This window comes from Orycteropus afer, unplaced genomic scaffold, assembly GCF_000298275.1.
Source record: "Orycteropus afer afer isolate SDZICR_OR568_19922 unplaced genomic scaffold, OryAfe1.0 scaffold00303, whole genome shotgun sequence".
Lineage (NCBI taxonomy): Eukaryota > Metazoa > Chordata > Mammalia > Tubulidentata > Orycteropodidae > Orycteropus > Orycteropus afer.
In genome coordinates this window covers 151,039-162,733 of record NW_006921890.1, presented here as the reverse complement: position 1 = coordinate 162,733, position 11,695 = coordinate 151,039, and positions in this window count along the sequence as shown.

Here is an 11,695-nt window from a genome sequence, read left to right as displayed (position 1 = left end):
TGAAGCCCCTGAAACCATGCCCTCTAGTTAGCTTTTAGACCTGGAATTGAACTCACTTTCATGGCTTCCAGCCAAACAATAGACAGGCAGGTAGGGTGAACATTGATATCAGGTAGATACATTCTTTAGAACGATCAATCATGGGAGACTCAAAGGGCAGTGTTTGCACAGGGAGATAGCTCAGGGGGCAGGAATACATACGAAAGAAAGACACAGTGAAGTGGTAACTATAGGGAGGAAGTGGGAAGAGTTGTTATATTGTAGGGAGTTCAGTCAATGGCATGAAACAGAATGTGTAAGAACTGCTGTATGAAAAACTAATTTACTCTATAAACTTTCACCCAAATCACAGTAATTTTTTTTAAAAGATGTATAGCTGATGGTGATAAATTGATATAAAGTATATATTGAAATCTCAGCAACTATGCCTATGGATATAATGTAATGTAATATAACATTAGATGTAATGTAATTCAATCACCTCCCATCATCTAAACTAATATAATTCACTGTTGAAAAGCAAAGAAGTCGCTTTGAGGACTGAGGTGCATCTGATACAAACCATGGTATTTTAAATTACCTCATATGCATGAAAAACTTGGACAATGAATAAGGAAGACTGGAGAAGTTGAAGACAACTAAAACAAGTCCACAAGAGCCAAAATATGACCTTGAATATATCTCTCCTGAATTTAGACCATCTAAAGAATAGATTTATTTCATTGAACACCAATGACTGAAAATCAGAAAAATTGTGGGATGACTTCAAGAACATCATCTGTGAAGAAAGCAACAGGTCATTAAAAAGACAAGAGAAGAAGAAAAAAAAAAAAAGACCAAAATGAATGTCAGAAGAGACTCTGAAACTTTCCCTTGAACAGAGAGTAGCTAAAGCAAATGCAAGAAATGATAAGATAAAACAGCTGAACAGGTTTCAAAGAGCAGATCGGGCAGACAAAGCCAATTACTATAATGAAATGTGCAAAGCTCTGGAGATAGGAAACTAAAAGTGAAGAACAAGCTCAGCATTTCTCAAGCTGAAAGAACTGAGGAAAAAATGTAAGCCTCGAGTTGCAATATTGAAAGATTGTATGGGCAAAATATTGAATGATGCAGGAAGCATCAAAAGAAGACAGAAGGAGTATACAGAGTCACTGTACCAAAAAGAACTGGTAGATATTCATCCATTTCAGGAGGTGACATATCATCAAGAACCAATGGTATTGAGGGAATATGTTGAAACTGCACTGAAGGAATTGGTGAAGAACAAGTCTCCAGGATTGATGGCATACCCATTGAATGTTTCAACAAACAGATGCCCCATTGAAGGCACTCACTTGGTCATGCCAAGAGATTTTGAAGACAGCTACCTGGCCAACTGACTGGAAGAGATCCATATTTGTACCCATTCCAAAGAAAGGTGATCCCACAGAATGTGAAAATTAATGAACAATATCTTTAATATAGCATGCAATGAAAATCTTACTGAAGATAATTCAAAAACAGTTGCAGCAGCATATTGACAGAGAACTTCCAGAGGTGCCAGCTGGATTCAGAAGAGGACGCAGAAAAAAGAATATCATTACTGATGTCAGATGGATCTTGGCTCAAAGTAAAGAACACCAGAAAGATGTTTATTTGTGTTTCATTGACTATGCAAAAGCATTTGATTGTGTGGATCATAACAAATTGTGGATAACATTGAGAAGAATGGGAATTCCAGAATACTTAACTGTACTCATGAGAAACCTGTACATAGACTAGAAGGCTGTCATTCGAACAGAACAAGCGGACAATGGTTTAAAATCAAGAAGGATGTGTGTCAGGGCTGTATCTTTTCACCATACTTAATCAATCTATATGCTGAGCAAATACTCTGAGAAGCCAGACAATATGAAGAAGAATGTGGTATCAAGATTGGAGGAAGAATCATTAACAACTTGTGATACACTGATGACACAACTTTGCTTGCTGAAAGTGAGGATGACTTGAAGTACCTAATGATGAAGATTGAAAACTACAGTCTGCAGTATGGATTACATCTCAAAATACAGAAAACAAAAATCCTCACAACTAGATCTATAAGCAGTGTCATGATAAATGGAGAAATAATAGAAGTTGTCAAAGACCTCACATTGCTTGGTTCTACAATTGATGCCAATGGAAGCAGCAGTCAGAACATCAGACGACGTACAGCACTGAGCAAGTTGTTTGCAAACGACCTCCTTCAAGTGCTGAGGAGCAAAGATATCTCCTTGAAAATTGAGGTGAGCCTGACACAAGCCATGATATTTTCAATCGCCTCATATGCATGTGAGAGTTGGACAATGAATAAGCAAGACTGAAGAAGAATTGATGTTTTTGAGTTGTGGTGCTGGCAAAGAATGCTGAAAGTCCCATGGACTGCTAAAAGAACTAACAGATCTGTCCTGGAGGAGGTGCAGTTGGAATGTTCCTTCGTAGTGAGAATGGTCAGACTTCATCTCACCTACTTTGGTCATATTATCAGAAGGGACCATTCTCTGGAGAAGGATGTCATGCTTGGTAAGGTGGAGGATTGATTAAAGAGGGGAAAGCCCTCAAAGTGATGGACTGACACAGTGGTTGTGGTGATGGGCTCAAGTATAGCAGAGATCATGGAGCTGGTTTGGGACTGGGTGGTATTTCATTCTGCTGTACATAGGGTTGCTATGAGTTGGAGATGACTTGACGGCACCTAACAACAACAATTGGCAAAATGTTGAATGACACAGCAACCATGAAAAGAAGATGGAAGGAATACAAAGAACAAAAGTACCAAAAATAATTGGTCATCATTAATCATTTCAGAGCGAGCTCTGGTGGTGTAATGCCTAAGACATTTGACTGCTAACCAGAAGGCTGGTGGTTCAAACCCATCAGCCACTCTTCAGAAGGAAGGTTGGACAATCTATTTCTGTAGTGATACCACCTTGGAAGCACAAGGAGGGGTCTTTATGAATCAGATCTGACTCAAAGGCAGTGAAAACCATTGGAGAAGGTAGCATATTATTGAGAAACAATGGAACTAAAGGAAGAAGTAGAAGCTACACTGAAGGAACTGCTGAAAAACAAGGTTCCAGGAATGGATGGAATACTCACTGACATATTTCAACAAATCAATGCTGGAGGTGCTTATTCATGTATACCAAGAGATTTGGAAGGCAATTACCTGACCAACTAACTACAAGAGATGCATATTTATGTCCATTCCAAAGAAAAGTCCAAGAGATCATTAATGTGATCATGAATGTCACATGCATGTTAAATTTTGCTAACAATAAATTAAAAACTGTTACAGTTGGCAGGGAACTTCCAGAAATGCAAGCTGGATTCAGAAGAGGATGTTGAATGAGAGCTATCATTGCTGAAGTCAGATAGATCTTGGCTGAAAGCAAAAAATACTAAAAAGCTGTTTACCTGTGTTTTATTGACTATGCAAAGATACATGAAAAATTATAGATAACATTGCAAAGAACAGAAATTCCAGAACAGTTAATTGTACTCATAAGGAAACCATACATAGACCAAAAGGCTGTGGTTCGAACAGAACAAGGAGATATTGCATGGCTTAAAATCAGGAAGGGTATACGCCAAGGTTGGATCCTTTCACCATACTTAATCAATCTATGTGCTAAACAAATAATCTGAGAAGCTGGAATGTATGAAGAAAAATGAGAAATCATAATTAGAAGAAAATTCATTAGCAACCTGCAATGTAAATGACACAACCTTGCTTGCTGAAAGTGAAGATGACTTGAAGTACTTACTGAAGAAGAGTAAAGACTACAGTCTGAAATATGGATTACACCTCAAAATACAGAAAACATAAATACTCACAATTGGACTAATAAGAAACATCATGCTAAATAGAGAAAAGATTGAAGTTATCAATCTTCCAAGTAAGATTTCATTTGACTTGGATCCACATTCAACACATATGGAAGCCACAGTCAAGAAATTAGATGTCATATTGCACTGGGCAAATCTGCTGCAAAAGACTTCTTTAAAGTGTTGAGAAGCAAAGATATCACTTTGAAGACTAAAGTGCTCCTGACTCAAGCTATGGTGTTTTCAATAACCTCTATGTATATGAAAGCTGCACAGTGAATAAGGAAGACCAAAGAAGAATTGATGCCTATGAATTGTGATGTTGGTGAAGAATGCTGAAAATACCACCAAACTCCCAAAAGAACAAACAAATCTGTCCTGGCAGAAGTGAGGCCAGAATGCTCCTTGGAAGTGAGAATGGCCAGACTTCATCTCATGGACTTTGGTCATGTTGCCAGAAGGGACTATTCCCTGGAGAAGTAAAGTAAAGGATCAGTGAAAAAGGTGAAGGCCCTCAACGAGATGGATTGACACTGCAGTTGCAATGATTGTCTCGAGTATAGCAAGGATTGTGAAAAAGGCACAGGACCTGGCAGTATTTTGATCTGCTGTGCATAGGTTTGCTGTGAGTCAGAGCTGACTCGATAGCACCTAATGACAACAACATAATATTAGTGATTGAATGTGTATGCCATTTAGCAGATTTGTTGTTGTTGTTGTTATGTGCCGTCGAGTCGGCCCCGACTCATAGCGACCCCTCCTTGGGTTTCTGAGGCAGTATCACTACGGAAGTAGGATTGCCCAACCTTCCTTCCGAGGAGTGGCTGGTGGGTTTGAACCTCCAGCCTTCTGGTTAGCAGTCAAGTGCTTTAGCAGATTAGACAGACTGTATTATAAAATTTTAGTGACTACAGAGTACCAAGATTTTTATTATATACCACATTTTTCTACAAAAAGAATAATCCACAGATTCTACAAAAAAGGAAATAAATCAATGAATGTAGCTGTTTCAACAATCTGTAAAATTTTGTTGATCTCCTATAGGGAAAAATTGAATTTCATCAATTTTGCTTTAAATGACGCAGACTTGCTTGTTTCATAATAGATGCTATAAGGCACCAGCTACCCCTCGGAAGGAAGGTTGAGCAATCTACTTCCATAGTGATACTGCCTTGGAAACCCAAGGAGGGGTCGCTATGAGTCGGATCCGACTTGATGGCAGTGAGGTTTTTTTTTTTTTTTTTGGTTTTGACTATATAAAGCTATGAGGACTTTGGCTACCCCCATGAAATAGGAGGCAAACCCAGCCTGTTCAGCTCTTAACTAAAAATGTAAGAAAACCCTGGGTGCTCATACATGATTCAGGCTAGTTGATTAAAGGATCTGACCGGGGAGGCTGCTAGTAAAAGTCTCTTTTCCCAACAATTCTTTTTCTGTATTCCTTATTCCCCCTGGACCTGAGCAGGACTAAGGTTTCTTGATCACAGGCACTGACTCCTGGGGAATAGCTCAGAGGCTTAGATGCTCTTCTCACCCAGTATCCATTATATGACAGCCATGATGATGAGAAGTGAACTTTTACATTATTCAGTTATTCATGTGTAAGCAATTATAAGTGATCAAATTACCAACTGATTGTTTTTTTCTACTAAAAGGAACATTTCTGCATGTGAGAACTATTATTCACCGTATTCATGTAATATGGGTTTTACCAGTTACTTGTCAAGAATGTTATGTGCTCAGAAGAGCCTTTGGGGAGCACTGGATTTCAGCTACTAGTATACAGAAACTTGCATGGAAATAGGTTTCAAAATCTTAATGGCCTTCCCTTTGGAGCCTTGGTGTTTTCCACCCCCCCACCCCCCAGTTGGAATCGTGATTACTATGCTTTGACTATGTCTATTACCTAACAAAATATGTCACAATAGAAACAACCCTCCATTACCTTTCTTCCGGCATGACACTGTTGTGTGCGGAATACCATAGAATTCAGGTATAGTAGATTACATTCTTAAGTAGATTTTTTTAAAATAGAAAGCAATGCCATATTTGTTCAAAATTTCTATCATTTTGATATTTAAATCTGTTTCAAAACCAGAATGTTAAGTCTACATGGGAATGTATGGGTATTAGGCATGTTATACATTCTTTCTTTCAAATCTGAAAGAAAATCCAGAAGATTGACATCTCTTGATTTATCACAAAACAAAGCAAAAGTGAGAAAATAGGACACACCTTCATTCCAAGAGCACAATTTGCATTAAGATGATGATGACAAAGGTAAGTATGAGAAGACATTGCTCCTCTTGGCCAGTGTATAGAATATGTAAGGTCTCAGACTATGGTTGTACACTTCACAACTTGCAATAAGGCACCTCCCAGCCCACACAGTCAGTGGAAATTGAAATCCAGAGCACAGTCTGCTTACCAAGCCAAGGTCCGTGGCTTTGTGTTGCATCAACCTGGAAGAATGGATATGCATGTGGCATTGCACCAAAGGTCCCAAGCGGGACCATTATCCTATTCAACAACGGATTATTAGCCTTGCATTGGAGGAGGCAGAGAGTTAAGCATTATGATTTATGGAGGAATGGGCAGGCACTAAGTCACTAGAGGGTTTTATTACTCTCTCTTGACTGCTTTTCTTTCACTTATGCATTAGAAAAACAGTCACCTAACAAATGCAATATATATTGGAGGATATATTGTTGGATACTGGATGACTCCAGGCCTCAAATAAATTACAGTCCAGCTAAAGTGACAGCTCACTTATGCACATTTTGCCTGAATCTTCCCTGAGTGCTCTAGAGGCAGGGCTGGGAGTATGTCTGTTGGGGAGAATGCAGTCGGGGTTGTGGAAGCACCCAAAGGTGGTCTATGAAACAAGGTGTGCGTAGTGACAAGAGTCATAATGTCTATGTACGGGTCTTCTGTAATGTGCATAATAATTCATACGTGGATACGTTGACAGCTATCGAGCTGAGGTGGGGATCTAGTAGTGCTCCTTGTGGATGGTAACTGGTGGAGCAGGAGCTTGTCTAGTCAGGAAAGGCAGGAGAAACGTTACAGTCAAACAGTCATTGTAGAAGAGAAATTCCTTCTTTGAAAATGCAGATATAGCCCCTATTTAAACATACAATATATTGAATATCTTAATATCATGAGTTAACAAATGAAACTCTGTTGTTGTTGTTAAGTGCCGTCAAGTCAGACCTGAATCATAGCGACCCCTCCTTGGGTTTCTGAGGCAGTATCACTACGGAAGTAGATTGCCCAACTTTCCTTCCGAGGAGTGGCTGATGGGTTTGAACCACTAGCCTTCCGGTTAGCAGTCAAGTGCCTTAGGCACTATGCTACCTCGGAAACCCAAGGAGAGGTCGCTATGAGTCGGGCCCAACTCAAAGGCACGTAACAACAACAACATCATGGGGATGGGATAATGATCCCTCATGGAACAATGGGTTATGCACTTGGCTGTCAATCAAAAGGTTAGCAGTTTGAATCCACCAGCCACTCTGTGGGAGAAAGATGTGGTAGTCTGCTTCCATAAGGAGTATGGCCTTGGAAGCTCTGTGGGACAATCCTACTCTGCCCTGTATGATCCAACTGTGAGCTGCAATCAACTCAACGGGTTTGACATTTTTTGGAGGAGGGTGTGTTGCTGGCATCTATTGGTTTGAGAACAAGGTTGCTGCTAAACATGCTACAATATGTGGAACAGTTCCCACAACAAAGAATCACAGGGTCCACAATGTCAGTAGTGGAGCAGGAGAGAAAATTTGTTCTACAGGATGGTCATGAGTGGTTCGATTTTTTTTAAATTAAAATTAAAAAAAAATCTTGTAATTAGGTAAGATTACACCTGAATGTGAAGAAAACAAGAATTCCTGTAACTGGATGGATAAACAATGTCATGATATAGGAAGAAAAAATTGAAGTTGTCAATGATTTAATTTTACTTGGATTAACAAGTACAAGTAGCAGTCAAGAAATCAAACAACATACTGCTTTGGGCAAATGTGCTTCAAAGATGTCTTTAAAGTTTTAAAAAGCAAAGATGCCACCTTATGACTAATGTTTGCCTGGCCCAAACCATAGTCTTTTCAATTGCATTGTAGGCATGCAAAAGTTTGACAATGAAGAAGGAAGGCAGAAGAATGGAGGCACTGGAATTATGGTGTTGGTGAAAAACAGTGAATGTACCATGGACTGCCAGAAGAACAAACAGATCAGCTTTAGGAGAATTACAATCAGAATCCTCCATGGAAGCAAGGATGATGAGGCTGGTCACTTACCATGGAAAGCAGAGACCAATTGGTGGAAAAGGACATCATGGTTGGTAAAGGGGAGGGTTGGAGAAGGCAGGAGAGACCCTGGGACAGACAGATTGGCACCGTGGTCAAAGCATCAATCATGAAGATGGCTCAGGGCCAGGCGATGCTTTGTTCTGCCATGAGTTGTAGACCATTCTGCGGCAAATAAAAAAACAAGTCACCGTTTGCAGAGTTTTAGAAATGTACTAAATTAATCTAGTTAGTGACCATTTCCAGGCAATGGGAATTAGATTGGCTAAATTGCTTTAGAACACAGGCAGCTGCTTCTCCTAGTTAGATTTGCACTGAAAGCCTGATATTGTTTCCTTAATTTAACAAAAGCCAACTTAGACCTAGCCATGAAGTCTGCAGTCTGCATCCTTTTTCTGGAGCTATTCTTCAGGTCCCAGTGTTTCAATGTTAACCTTTCTCAATGTGTTATCATTATACATAAAAGCCCTTAACATTTAGATAAGACATTCCGTGACTGCTTAATGGTGACTGTGCATGTACTCGTGTTTTTGACTCTGATTCATCATTTCCTGATCAATGGGTCTTTACATCATTAAATTACCCACATTCCTCTGAGTTTAACGTTAATGAATAATAAAGCTCTTGTCTTTGGAAAGTTGGCATGTCAGTGATCTCCTTTGCCTTTTGGTAGCATTGCTGGAAATTTCTAATGATTAAACTGAAGGAAATCAGATTCTTCATGTTGCAAAACTGATGGCCTAACCAGAAAGAGGTTATTAGATTATTTTGTAAAAAGATGTATGGTGAAATTAAGATAATTTTGTTATTTGATTGGGCCAAGCAAAGAAGATCTAAAATCTGAGCATAGGTAGGGGGAAACGAAGTTTATTTATAAATAACGAACAAACTGTACTCTAAAAGTTTACATTTGCTATTCTGAATAAAGATACTTCTTTTCAGGAAACAACTTTAGAAATGAAAGTTATATTTTTGTGCTGATGTAAAAGGGATAAAACCAAATTAATTGCCATCGAGTTGATTCATTCTCATAGTTACTCCTTTTGGGTTTCTGAGGTGGTAAATCTTTACAGAAGTAGATTGCCCAGTCTTCCTTCCATGGAGTGGCTCGTGGATTTAAACTGCCAACCTTCTGGTCAGCAATCAGATGCCTTAGGCACTACGAATATTCACCCCTTAATTCCACCCTTTCTAGCTCAAGAAACACTCTTTCCCTCTCTGAGTTCTAAGTCTTCACTTTGCCCAGAGTTGTACCTCTAAATGTTGATGGGACTTTAATCCAAACAGATATGCTGATTAGTCCTTAAAAAAGATACTGTACGTCTCATAAAAGGTGCCCGAGTGGCTCAGTGGCTGAAGTGCTAACTACTAACCACCAGTAGTTCGAACCCACCATGGGAAAAAAAGATGTGGTGTTTGCTTCTGTTTCTGTAGCATTTGCAAAGTTGGAATCCTGTAAGGCAGTTGTACTCTGCTCTAGAGGGTCGTTATGGGTCAGAAATGACTTCATGGCAGTAGGTTTGGTTTGGATATGTGGTGAAATAGGAAAAATTGATTGAAACCACCACTGAAGTTGTATTAATTTAAAATCTGGTTCAAAAGTGACAGAAATGTTAAAGGAGATTGTCATAAAAAAAAAAAAAAAAAAAACCTAGAAAACAATAACAAAATCAGAGTGTGGAAGTCTCTCAGCTGGAGGTAGATTTGCACAATATGATAATTCATCTTACTGTAGTGAAATCAATGGTTAAAGACAATCACTATTAGGGGATTTCTGGAAGCCAGCATAAAGGTGACAGTGAGAGTCACAGAAGGCCAGATATCATGGGCTATGGATTTAGAAGAAAAATCTTTGGACTTGTTTTTGTTTGTGTTAAATAAGTGATGCTATTGTTGCAATAGATTAATATTGGCTTGTTGGACCTATTGTTCATTATAGAGGAGATACTAGCCTTGGCTATAGATGTGACAAAAGGTGGTTCAATGGACTTAGTGTTTTAGTCTACTCTGGAATCCATGCTCTCATAACAGCTAATTATTTTGTTTATATTGATCAATTTATATGTAAATTATTTGAAGATATTGAACAATTATTTTTAATAAAGAACTTCTCTCTGCATTTAAACCAAGTCAGTGTTGCATTGGCTATAGTAGGTACTTCCCGGTAAGCCCAGCTTTTACATGCCTTTTCCATCAGGAAAGTTGAAGTTGATATTGGAGTTCTCAGGCAAACTCTTAAACATTTAGAAGAAACCAGCACACAGACACACACGTGGAGTGTGCATCCACACTCCCAATACCTATGCACTCAAGATACAGAGGGAAGCTGCATCTTAAACACACTCAGAATCCTGTCCCTTTTTTTGGAAAATGGTAGTGATGAGCACTCTTTAGTAGCTTAGGAATATCGTAGCTTAATTGTTTAAAAATTAAGGACTTCAGTTCTAAGAAGACCTATATCTAGGGCTTGTGTCTAATCAAACTAATATGAACCATATTAATTTATTATAAATAATTATTATTAATATAGGAGCCTTGGTAGCACAGAGGCAAAGCAGCTCTGCAGAGAAAGACCTGGATATCAGCTCCTATAAAGTTTACAGCCTAGGAAACCCTTTGGGGAAGTTCTACTCTGTCTCCTTGGGTCCCTATCAGTCAAAATTGACTTGCCAGCACCTAACAACCACAGCAACATGACTCATGCATGTGCACTTTAGTATTTGGTTGAAAACAGCATAGAACAGCATAGAAGCTGTTCTGAGAATTAATGACTGAGCTTTGCTCAGTCTATCCAGAATATCTATCAACAAGGAAGACAATACTAAAATTTGCAAAAATGTTTCATTTAAAAAATCTTAAAAGAAGCCAGAGAAAACAGAAACAGTCCCTTAACAGGAAAAAAAGGAAGACTACAACAGACTTTCCTGTAGAAACAGTGGAAACAAGGAAATGACTGGATGATATTTATAAAGGAGAGAAAGCAAATAGCTGTCAACTTAGAATTACAAACCTGTCAGACTGTCATTCAAAGTATGAAGATAAAAAGACATTTTCAGAAAAACAGAAACAGAGAGGTCTGGTTGCAAACAGAAATATATGAAAGAACTACATTTTTTTAGACAGAAGACCCATGATAGATGAAAACTTGAAGATGGAAGTAAGATAAATGAGCATTGGAGATGGTCAACATATCAAGAAATATGATAGAATATTGTGTGCTAAAAAATATATTGAAAATGACTTACAGAATTTAACTAAGGGGAATTAAATCAAGGACAAAGGCAATAAGTTAGGAGGAGAACAAATTAGATTAAAATGTTTTATGGTCATTGTGTTGTACAGGACATAGGAAAAGTATTAAATCTTGGTAAGTTAAGGACATATAATATCTGGGTAACCTCTAAAAATAATAGCAAAAGAATATAAATTGATCAAACTAATAGGAGAAGATGTTTATAATGTTGTTGTTGTTGTTAAGTGCCGTCGAGTCGTTTCCGACTCATAGCGACCCCATGCACAGCAGAACGAAACACTGCCCGATC